Source organism: Antedon bifida, chromosome 9 (assembly GCF_963402885.1).
Source record: "Antedon bifida chromosome 9, ecAntBifi1.1, whole genome shotgun sequence".
In the NCBI taxonomy this organism is placed as follows: Eukaryota; Metazoa; Echinodermata; class Crinoidea; order Comatulida; family Antedonidae; genus Antedon; species Antedon bifida.
The window spans coordinates 21,042,682-21,056,088 of NC_136234.1; the positions used below are offsets into that span (position 1 = coordinate 21,042,682).

The following is a 13,407-nucleotide window of genomic DNA, read 5'->3' on the forward strand; positions in this document are numbered from 1 at the left end:
AACTTTACAGTAAACAATATTTTTTAAAGCTCTGTCTACACTATCAAACTTTATGTGACAAAATAACTGAGGTGTCCCCTATGGACACAATGACATCATATCACACTACCAGATTTGGGCACATCACACTTATTTTGTCAAACTAGACAAAGCGTTTCGACCCAATGATACTTTTAATTTGTTATCAATTAATTTCAAAGTAACCATTGACATTTCAATTTCTAAACAAAAACTTATCGTAGACATATAGTTTTTCAGGGCTCTATTAAATAAAATAGTGCCCTAAAAAACTGCTTTTAAAATTGTCCAAGTGACTGACGGTAATTTTAAAACACATTTATTTCACAGACAGCTAACAAATAGAAATTTATGTTAAAAGAAAAGTAAGAGAACCCTCACTGATATATACAGCTTCTGTACTTATTAATACATTGAATGTGAATACATAGGAAAATAGCCTGTTGTGACATGCGGCCTACTTAGGTGACTTGTACACAGGTATTAACAACACAATCTACAATTGCCAAATTACTTAAAACATGAACAACAAAACTTACACAAAAAAAACCACTGTACTCACGCACCCCATTACATTTATACAATCTTTTTTTTTTAAATCCATGCATTTATTAAATTGATTTTTAAAATAAAAAAAACGTAACAATTAAAAAATTTACATTTCAATTTAATTTATTTGAGAATCATTCTATGAACTTTTAAATGAAACAAGTTTACATTCTTTAGTATTATTATTCTTTTACTTTTATTTTATTTCAACAATATTTTATGAGGGTGATCCATCCAGCATAAGCTGATCATTAGGGACCCTCAAACAATACAAACAGTAAATACAAAATAAACTATAAAAATACAAAATTAACAAAGATATAAAAAATAAATATATATATATATAAAAATACAGTAGGCCTACAATGAAAGAAGGATAAAAAGAAATAATTCTGATTAAGTTCATTTTATATTAAGTCATAGCATCAGCATTGTCACTAGATTTCCCAGATATAGTGATGCATTATAAATGATTCATTGAAAAATGTATATCAATACCGGATGCACTTATGAAATGATCATCAATTATTAGAACAACTTTGTTCACATGGGAATTGAATTGAGGGCGCTCTATCAAACTGACCATCAGTTGAATTTTCACCATGTTTCTGTGAAACAGGTACAGTTAATATTTTAAATGCAATTTAAATTAATTTTATTTCCACTTCACATACATTATGTCAAGTGCAAAGAATAAAAGTGGTTTTTGTTTGGTCATTGACATCACTTTGTCTTTATATTACTGACCTCTATCCATAGTGTGTTTGCTAAAATCAACTTTCCTTTCTGTTAAATTTGCTCATAACAGGTTGGAGTTCCAGAGATCTCCACCTCTTTCCATTTCTCTTATCGACAACTCGTGGAAGAGCAACTATATCACCGCCCCTTCCTCTTCGTAGTATCTACTCACAAATGATTGGTTACCACCAACCTACACCTCTTTCTATTCATCTTAGCGGAAACTACTCACAACAGATGGGTTACTACAAACCTACACCTCTTTTCCTTTCCTTTTAGTGATCTACTCGTTGCAGACTGGTCACCGCGGACCTTCACCTCTTTCTATTCATCTAAGTAGCGGAATCTACGTGCAACAGATTGGCTACCACAGACTGACACCTCCTTTCCTTTCCTTTTAGTGACATCTCTTTTCTTGTGACATCTTATTGTAATCAATTACCATGGTCCTCCACTCTTTTTCTTTCTCTTAGTGGCATCTACTCGTAAGATGTTGATAATCAATTACCAAGGTCCTCCCCTCTTTTCTTTCTCTTAGTGGCATCTACTCGTGACATGTTGATAATCACAAATCCATTTATTTACTTCAATTCTCTTCTATAACTTTGTTTTCTTTGTTGAACTTTGCGCAATAAAAGACAAGATATTCAAATTAGTTTTGTTGGAGCCATGTTACGATCAACTTAAATATTTACATTTGTCATAAAAAGCAAATGTTATTTATTTAGTCTATTTAATGCATTGGTATTGTTTACATTTATCTGTTACAGAAATAATTTACATTGTATTGTAGAAAAATCAATAAAAATCAGTATTCATATCACATCAGTAAATCATAATCTATATTTGCTAATGATAATGAATTGTAATGAACTAATTTATGATTGGTAATTAATATTTTATCATGTAATTATTTAAAATGTAACAAAGAACTTGTGTGTGTTAGAAGCATGCTATTCTTAATTCTTTGAGGAAAGGTCGAGTGTACTAAAGTTGCCTTTTGTCTTTTGTTCCTCCGCATATTTCTTTGGAGACGTTGGATTATGTAAACATTGGACTGCAGTTACTGCAGTAAATACATTCTCCAAATGTTAGTTTGTTCCAAGTTTATGAGGCAGTCACTGCAATAAACTGTGTATGATTACCTAAACAGGTTAGAGAGTATACAAAATATAATTATTGCAGTAACTTCTAGCCTAATGCTTTGAGAGCCACAGTATAATTTTGGACATAACTTAAACTTTATATAGTCAGTAATTATACACATACAACTAGGACAAAAGTATAAATGTACTGTATTTGTTCACTTAGCTGTTTGTGTTTTTCAAATTAACTTTTCAATAAATTAGTGTTTGGAAAATCTGAAAAACCATGAATTTTACGTACGTCCTTGCGTTGCGTCGCTAGTGGGAATCAAGCTTAAAGAGCGCGTTATAAATGTTTGATATTATTATTATACCCAGCATGTGTACTCACACATAACTTTGCTTATTTCATGTCTAGGCCTATATATTGTTTATTAACTTTGATAACTATGACACATTTTGTAAAATGCTTTCAAAATACGACACATAAAATATGTATCTTTCATGATGAGTAACGCAGTAGTTTGCATTTTAATATACTTCATACTTGGAAAATTATTTTATCATATTTGGAAAAATAATTTCAGTCCGCCGTCCTTTTCGTTTTTAAATAGCCAAGGCTACATATAAATATATCAAAATAACCGTACTATCAATTGTTAGATTACCGTATGTGTTTATTAGAAATGTATAGTCTATTTATTTGTATCCTTAATACCATACAACACACTATATACCGGTATATACACATTCAATTAAAAAAATAATAATAATCCTCAATCACTCGTTATTATACAATATTTTTTTTATTTTTACATTTCTTTTATTTTATACATGTTTTATCAACATAAAAATCAGCAATATATTTTATAATTGCTAATAATATACAACACAAATATCTGTAAATATTATTTATTACTGTATAGATAGTGGTTAACGTTTTCTATCAAAGAAAAAAAATGTAATAATGTAAACATAGCAATTAATGATAATTTGTATGATGAGAATTTAAATAATTTTAGTTTTTATTTTAAAATGTCTTTAGCAAACAATTATCACCTTGTTTAAAGTTTTATCACTATATAAATCGGTACTGCATTTTTATATGTTTTATATTTTATTAGTTTTCCGATGGAGGTTCATTTAGGGGTGCTCGAAATGTATGTATGTATGTTGTTAATTAACTCCACATTCTGTGCTAACAGAGGACTAGACGCTCGTCTTGGCACTGTTCGGGCCATTTAGCAGGCTAAATGCCAATGTACACAGACAAGCGGTAACGGTAATAAATATATACAATCTGTTATTCCGTATGACCATTTACACAACGCGGAGCGGACGGGCAGTTGCCGCTCAGGATAGATACAGATTCTGTGTCGGACAAGCTACGCGGTTTTCCGCTTACCGTTACCGCTTACCGTTACGGCTCGTCTGTGTAAATTGGCCTTATGTTAGCTTCAGTCATCGCTAAATTTGTGAGTAGGAACCAACTTATCTAAATAAATACTTATGTGTGAACGGATCCTAATCGCGAAGAAACGCTCTGTACGTTGTTGATCGTGTGATCTGAATGTACAGTAACGATAATGTAGGTATAGCGTTGACATGCCGTAAATACTCTCTTCATAAATTGTAGCTCGTTACAAGTCTATTTAAATGTGAATGCAAAGTTAAACGAAAATATATTCTACTATTATTTTTATTATTCTTTTTCGTTCACTTTTCTGATATAGTAGGCATGCCTACACTTGGATATACTACGGTTATTTTACCATCACCAATATTGTTTATTAGTAGGAATATTATGGTGATGGGGCTATTTTGAGGGTTAAATTCGTTCTTTATTCAACCTCCTAAAATGGATGTAAGAGGAAGAAAAACAAAAATATCAGAACAACACGAAATTCAATATATATGTTAAAATGATAATTATGTAATACAACAACATTATATAGTTTACTTAATTATCCTTATTAAGTCGTACTTATTATGCTGTATGTAAAGTATTGTATGAATATTCAGAGATAACGGACTTGATTGGTGATATTAAACAAGTTTAATGTAACTTTTAGATATTAAATTACAATATTATGATTTAAAAATAAAATAATTTATAATGCGTAATGTATATAAATGGTAATCGTTAACGTCGTGTATAGTGAAGGCGTGCCATACCTCTGATAATATCTCAATATAACGAGTGGTTGTCGATATTCAATATTATTTTAATTGTTATCGGACTATGGTTATTTCTAATCCAATTTGTATAGATGGTAGTTGGTTGCCTGTTAATTATCAAAATAGCTGATTTAATGTAGAAGAGTTGTTTCAAAGATGTACAGAGAAATCAATGACTTCATAATAATTATAAAAATGTATATGGAAGATTCGTGAATAAATTAATAAGGAAAATATGATATATTGGTTTATACTTTTATCTTTCATTTTCTCCCTGATATACAGGTTTGATATACGATCTTAGGCCTAGTATAAAAGTACACGTTACCAAACTCTCAGTATACCACTGGTTGGATAATATAAGTTACAACTGCATTCTCTTTGATTTGATTGGCTGATGCGTTCACAAACATCAGCCAATTAGTTTGCAATAAAGTACATGACTTAACTTCTGCAAACTTATTTTTGTGCAGTTTGTTACACTAGTAAACCTTGTAAAACTTGTTTTTGCCACATTCAGTATTTTCTTAATTGAAACGAATTCGTTCTATAGTAGTATTTATCCCCATAAATATCTGTCCGTTTTATTTATTTGAGAATTGATGTTCACTAAAATTTAAACAACGAATTGATACTATTGATATAAAGTTTGCGGTACACCACGTATTTTAGTTATGAAAAGAACTGTTGAGTTTCTCGACGTTTCGATCAATATGCTTTGATCGCCCTCAGGATCGAGTGATAATTGATACTGTATACTTATATTCGTACTACAAAAGTATGTGCCAAACATAGGGGATGACATGACCGTGGTATTATGAAAATTAATTATGCAATTTTATATCAAATAATGTCAAACTTAACCGAGAAACTTTTAATTCGATTCAACGATATTTCAAAATAATGTAAAATTATTCATTTGTCCTAACAATAACATAAAGCCGTATAATGAAGCCATAAGTGTGTCGTTATTAGAACATTCCAGGGCGCCTAACATGATTATGTTTTCATATAGATTAGTCTGGCAGTCGTGGGTTTGTAATCGATTTTAATCCATCATGTCCAGTATTTTAATAGTAATTCATGTGATATATATTCTTCGAGATGTAGCTACACAATACCGTAGGCCTACCATTGCGGATATTCCCTAGGACGCAACGCAAGAACGTGCATGCAACGTAAATGATTTGACCAATCACAAGCGACAGTCCCGATTATCCACTTCGTCGTGATTGGTCAAATCACTTGCCTTGCGCTTATGTCCTATATGCCTATTTAAAATACGGTAAATACGTAGTCAGTGGTTATATTTAATTTTAATCATTCATATAAGAAAAATAATTATGCAGAAATGATATGAACATTATAATATGTTTAATGAAACGCCCTCTTTGTATAAAAAGTGGACTTCTATTAGTATAATTAGAACGTCGGCAGCAGACGCCTGACAATTGGTTTTACGACTTGTGTGCTATTGTAGTCTATATTTGTGATTTGATGGGAAAGTGAATTATATTCGCCTATGTACAAGTCGTAAAAATATATATTACCATCTTACATAATAGATATGAATAAATATACAAAAGAAATGAAATCGAATTCTTTCTGGTGAAATCCCGAAAACAGTATTATTCCGAGAAAGGTTTTTAATCTCCAATAATTTGAAGCATTTTTTCGTTTTATTTTACATTAACAGTATAAATATATTATTTTTAACGGATTTTCGATCAACGAATTGTTAAACGAGGTTATCCAGCTTGTAACGTAATACCTGTGCTTTTCGGTCCATTTCCAAAACAATGTAATATTACAGTATTTCAAAATAGAAAAATCAATCTGGAGTTCTACTTATTATCACCTCATCATGACTTATTAATTCAGTTAATGGTTATGTAGTGATGAGTTGGTCAAGTCTCGGTTCATCAGCACACGCTATCGAGCCGTGTGAGCTGTCGTGTTATGTGATAAGCAGATACCCGATAGTCCCATGTGATATAACGGAGCCATAAAGGCAATCAAATGATATCTACTACATCCCATCCTCAACTCTATTCAAGATTTTAAATTCATCAACATGTAACATGATCCACTAGTATCCGTTTAATAATTTCATAACATCCATAATACCACGCAGAGAGACAAGATGTTCACGCGCGCGTACTGATTTTATCGGCGTGTAAAAGCATGTGTACCGTTTCATCAACGATTAAACGCGCGCGTATTGTAATGTCACTGAAGATTTTGAGAAATAGATATGCGGTAGATACATACAATAATCCATTATTAATCAGCAATAACAATCTTTCAAAACATCATTCTACGCTATCTTTGTTCAATTATAATCATTTTATACTGTGTTCAGAGTTTAAAGAAATTAATTTCTTGGTATTAGTGATTTATTGAATTTGTAATAAGCCGTAGAGGCGGCGTATTATTAACTTGTCGTGTTTATGTTATCATGAGTCTAGTATACAATGAGCTGAGCTTTGAATGGCGTGTAATATCTATATTGATCAGAAAGCTTACTCGACGGTCCGTAATGGGCATTATACATTGCTGCTACTTGTGGGCCCCTCGGGATCTAGCCGACTTTACAATCTAATTGATAGATCAATTGAAATGAATGAGGGGTACAGCAGCGTAGTAGCCCGCGGATATTAACGTATACTATCAAATGCTGCAATATGTATTAGTAACCAGCTTTGTGACAATAAAATCATGCAAGATTAATGCTATTCATAACGTGTATGTAAACGAAAGCTTATTGCTTGTTATGTTGTAACATATACCAGATGAATTTAATTTAACCAATAACAGATCGTTATAAAATTGTGTTTTGTATTTTAATGTTTTGTATTTTGGGGTTTTGTCCAATATTTTTTAAAATAGTTTTTATGGTATTTATTAAAAAAGAGAAAGGCATATGTCATCTTTCTATCGCTTCATATATTATATTAATGAAGATGGTGATGTAGAGAATAATTATATGTATTTTTATAATGCAAATGACATTAAATGAAAGTAGGCTAATTATCCACTAATGAATGAATGATGAAATAATGATTACGATATGATATGAAAGCTACCGAGAAAGCAGATGATATGAAGATAATAATAATGATTATTATGATGATGATGACGACATATGAAAAATATTATATATTATTAAGAATATTATTATTATTGATATTTGAATTGCTCATAGCATGGAGCAACAAATGCTCATAGTCCGTTACGAAACCAGATCGAATTATTGATGGATTTAGACACATTTTTGATATGTCTAATATCAGCTATCCGCTTTTAATATTAACTATACAGTTAGGATAGTTGATACATACTTAATTATCATTTAAATATGTATAGAAATTCAACAAGTGGAGCGTGAGACATTTCAGAAATCTAAACCACCAATTAAGAACAATCTTTTTATATCGCTTCGCTCGTACATCAACAAGGATGAACAAGACAAATGAAACAACTTCCGCGGCATAGTTACCAATAAAATATTAATTGGACGATAAAGCATTGTATCAATATCTTAATATGAAATCTACATAGATACGCAACCACGCGTTGAACACTGTCATATCAATTAGACCCATGATAATACGCACATCGTCCGACAATGATCAGCAAAAAATGAATTGATCATCGCGCTACCATTGTTTGCCGAAGTGCTCTGTCTCCTGCTCGCGTCCGTCTGCGTAATGGACTAAATTAATCGTACTGCAGGCATACCAAGACAGACGTATCAAAGGATGATCAAAAGGATTTATTAAGCTCATTAATTATGCATAACTTTGCATTATTAATGGTTGTGAAAGATGGTCAAAATGAGAAAGGTATTATCGCCGTTCTTAAGCAATGGATTTGGTAAATCACCTGGGAGCCGTTAACGCGGCGTGTTGAGTCCAATTGTCGATGTAGTTAGCTCTGCCATATGCTGTTGTGTACTGTTACGCAAGTCAATTTGTAAACATTATAAATTTAAGAAACAATCAAATTTTGAAGACGCTGATATTGATAAAGCGTTCATGCGTACAATAAAATGTTATGAAGTTCGGTAGGCCTACATTGTACTTTTAAAATTAATATTTGGCCTTTACATGATTTGCATGTAGTAGTGCAAGTATTGTTAAATACTAAAAAACATAATTTCTGAATAAAACTCGTCACAGCTACGTAAACCTTAACAAGGATATAATTAGGAGTTTTCAGGAGGACTCAGTTAGTTAACGCCTTTCACAATTTATTACCCAGAATGCATCCATACATATAGCGCCACCATTTTTCAAAATATAAAAAAGCACAGGTGATTAATTTATTCAAAAATGTTACCGCGTAAAATAAATGCCGTTTTCTTTACGTGGGCTGACTGTGTTACGCGCAAGAACGTAACATTATAGGAAATATATAGCGTACATAAACGCAGATCACAGTGGCTGAATAGTGGAGCTTGAAAACAAAGTAAGCGTAAGTAAAATGGGCCTAAATCTTGCTAAACTAGGTAGGCTAGGCTAGACCTAAAAGGTGTTCATCGCCACCAGTACTAGGCTACTGGGTACGGGCCATCTACTTACTAACAGGGGAAAGTGTGATTTTCCAGTGGTAGTGTTCACCAGAAACCGGGAGGCGGTCTAGGTAGTCGAACTTTCTACAAGGGCTGCAAGTCTAGACCCATGCCTATAGCCCATAAAAGGCTTCAATTTCTATTAATTCAAAATTCATATACAAAACCATATATATGGTGTCGTGGTTTTGATCGTTTTGATCACAGTATGCCTATTTATGATAACTTAAATCTTACAAGTTAGGTTCAAGAGAACACCAAGTTTTGAGCATGCATTCACTCACTGAGTGCGTGGCCATTTGTTAAAAGTCAAAGCTTCAAAATGACGTCATGCGCTCTGTATCGATTTCAAATATCAGAGTTCCGAAAACTTAACGCACATGCGCAGATTGATATTTTGTTCATAATTCATAATCGAGTGACGACTGCGCTTATCTGCAAAATCTGCGCAGAGTAACGAAAGTGATTGACCAATCACAATAGGCATGCATCTGAGAAGTTTTATATAATCTGGACCCGGAATGTGGTATACAATTCGTTTAAAAAGTGCGCCCTCAAAATGTTCTGTACAATTGCATGTAAGCGTCATAATAATTATGATTTAGTTGTCACATGACCATATTTCATAAAGCACAGTGAAAATGATGACATGGCCTAGAATCGGTAAGTTCAATGACCGGTGGTTTGACGACGACGATCATTTAGATGTAATTACAAAGACAGGCGCTGTGTTGTAGCAATAAAACGACAATTGCGACGAAAAAGTACTGCATGTTAAATGTTTGAATCTTATTGCAGTTTTGACTTTTGATCTACACATAAGTTCAACAATATGATATGCTTTTCGTAATTGCATCTTGGGAAGGGTTTTAGGTGTTCAAATGTTGTTGGTGTGCCTTAAGCTCTGTCTACACCTTCAAACTTTATGTGACAAAAAAATGTGATGTGCCCATATATGGACATGATGATGTCATATCACTACCATATTGGGCACATCACACTTTTTTTTGTCAAACTAGTTTGATAGTGTAGACAGAGCGTAAGAACATTAAACATTATAAATGTATGTGGTCGTTTGATTTCTTCCTTTATTCGTCGATTTTAGTTTTACGTTTAAGCAATGGTTTGTAACTTTTGCTTTTCCTCCACACCCTCTCTAAAAAAACTATATTTCCAAGTACCTATGTAGAAAGATTGAAAATAGATAAAAAGGAACTTATTCAAGCTTCAATTTGTCCTTAAATTAAGATTCAAGAAATATTGGTCCAATTAAAATGGAAATTAATTTTGCTTGACATACTTAATACAATAAATGAAAAATATATCAACTTACAAAAAAAAACCCGGTATTGGCAAATGTTACAATACTGCAACATCGGTTTTAAAGAAGTTATAATTTTATAACATGTGTATACTGTATACAATAGGCCTATAGGCATTTTGTAAGATCCACCACATACGTCACTCAGATGGTAATTAATGGTAATCTGTAAAATATCCAACACGAACCACTTTGAACATTTCTATAGTAGGTCCATAACACCTGACACTAGGCCTGTACGGTTAGATGGTCAAGCGGTAATATATACCAAACAGAAAGCCTGCAAACCCCTAGGGATATCGTCTAATGACGACACTACGGATCGTCGAAAGAGTCTTTTAATTATTGTAACCATAATTAGTAATAATCTTTAAGACACAAATGGATTGTAGGTTCCGTGTTAATAAGTGTCGTATCAAGTCTGTCCTCGAAGTTATCAAGATCTCTTCCTCGGGCATCATGCTTTTGAGTAAATTTGATGAATTTATTTCCTTGGTTTTCACAATGGAAGATGAAATCTTACATGGTTTCCCCGAGTATGAAGATGAATAGATACCGGACATTTTAGAATACTTGCCATTTTGCAACATAATTGACATTGACAGATTTAATAAACTATATTGTTTTTATAATGAATATTACAGTATTCTAATATATTTTATAGTTCCTGTACACAGTATTATGTTTATGTCGGATCGCTTTCAAAGTCCCAAAACTACTAATAGGTTTAAATTAGGAGACCGACCTGTGTTTGTAATTGGTTTAATATCCCTCACAGCATAAATAGTTTTTGTTTTACCATTTTTAGGCCTAATTCTTTTTTTTCTTTTGCGGTTAACCACGGCCCCTTTATTCATTCAATCTTTCATAAATGTGTTATGCCCTACAGTATTTGTATAATTAGACTTCATTTCATATGTTAAATTTCCGTTTTCTACCTTTTTTCGTTATTTTCTGATTTTATACACCACGTCTCTATTTTAACCTTTAGGCCTATACATAGAATAATACAGAGAAAATATTAGGCCTATATAATCATGTAAAATACAGTATACAATGTTTTTCTTTTCAGAAAAAAAAAATTGTTTGTACCGTTGTTTGTAAATACTAAAATCCAGTTTTATTTAGTCTGTCTGACCATAATCGTAGCGCCCTCTGTGTCCGTATATTGTTGCCCATACTTTTTCACACAATCTTTAATATAATTTTTAAGGTACAACATTCCATATTATGTCTTCTTCTTAGAATATTTTATTGTTTTTAAAGTGCAACGTACACAAACAAAATAAAAGCAAATAAAGATTTATTTCAGCAATGACCTTGTCGCTCATCTGTGTATCTATTTTGTTAGTCATCTAAAATTATTCTGAATTAGGCCTACTAGTAAGGTTTCCCTTTTATACTCAAAATTAATTGTATATAATTAATTATAAAATATATTTTTATTGTAAAGAAAGTACTTTTTTTCATTGTTTGTATTTATTTTCTGTTTGTTTCTGTAAAATATTGACTTTTTGTCTTTATACTATAAGTAAAAGTAAATGAACAGTGAAATAAAATGTATGATTAAGCCTATTAATTTCAGCATTTGATTAACTATTGTTGATGGGCGGCATGAGGTTCTTCTAAAATATGTATACAATATGTCGACCTAACGATACATCAACATTTTACAGAATTCTATATAGAAATGCTATTGAATTTCTATAATATAATAAAAGAATAAGGGACATTATTACTTGTATTTTTATTGTATGATCGTAAATACCACTTTTATTCATATTAATATCATCTTTTATGTCATCATCATCATCACCATCATCATCATCATATTATTTTCATTATTATCTCATTTTCGTTAATTTCAAATGTCATTACAATGTGATCAACTTCACCAGTAACACATTGAATCTTTTAAATTTAGGCCTACTTTGTTTTCCATATTACCCCCTTTTTCATTAGCAGTATGTGTTTATTCGATATGTTGGTTTTCTAGAACAATCAATCATTCTATTGTTTAAAAATAATAGGATTCACAGTAACATGATAATACATAATAAAGAATCCGTCAAATAGAAGATATGGTGACCACTTTTAATATTCCTCGTAACATATTGATTATAATTCGATGCATTCGGAAGAACTGTAATGTTCTATATTAGCGCCTATAGTTCGTAATTAACATCTAAAGGAGGCCGGTATCAAATGTAAGAAAACAATGCAATCCCTCGATACGGTTTCCCTTTCTATCATCAAATTCTATCATCAGATTGTCAGATATTGAACTCGGATTTCATTGCATTTTAAAAAACAATAATTGCATCATATCAAGTCATTGATTTTGATAAGGCAACGTTTTTCTTTAACTCATCTTGCTAATTGAGCGTGCGAAATCAGAGCTTACTGCTTGGCGCGAGAAAGACTTGTCCTAATTATCGTGTAACTTATGATTTTATGACTCGTAAGCTTAGGCAGGAGTGATTGTAGGCTTAGCGAAAAAATATTGATACGCGGTAAGTAACTGAGAGTTAAGCCGGACTGATGCGCCAACTGCAGGCTCATGCAAGTGTTTGTATAACCTGAATAAGAAACAAAGTAGTTGGCTTGATCCAGAAACGACGGAATTAAAATAAATAAAACATTGGAAAGGAATAACAAAGAATTTATTTGTAAATTAAGTACACATAATTTGTAAATTGTAATTAGGTCCAGATATAGGCCTAAGTATCGATCAATTAAATAATTATGACATAGTAGGCCTAATTAGCCAGCTAACGTTAGGGCTGAAATACTACAAGAAAAAAAGTGTCACACTGAAAGATTAAACAGATCACTATACCATATAGAATTGTGTAATGTTTAGGTTAACCTGTAATTGGTGTTTTTATATTTGCATTTTGATGTCTTGATTTTTATTGTAATCCACCCTTTTCAGATTTTGCTAC

The 13,407-nt window shown here is 31.9% G+C and overlaps 1 protein-coding gene across 1 annotated transcript in view; it reads left to right on the plus strand.

Moving 5' to 3' along the window:
* Positions 1-8,910: 8,910 nt before the first annotated feature.
* LOC144852131 (ESF1 homolog) overlaps positions 8,911-13,407 on the plus strand; it is a 45,168-nt gene continuing 40,671 nt past the window's right edge. The window contains exon 1 of the mRNA XM_078709851.1: positions 8,911-9,044. The gene's annotated coding sequence lies outside the window, so the exon portion shown is untranslated. The remainder of the gene's footprint in view (positions 9,045-13,407) is intronic.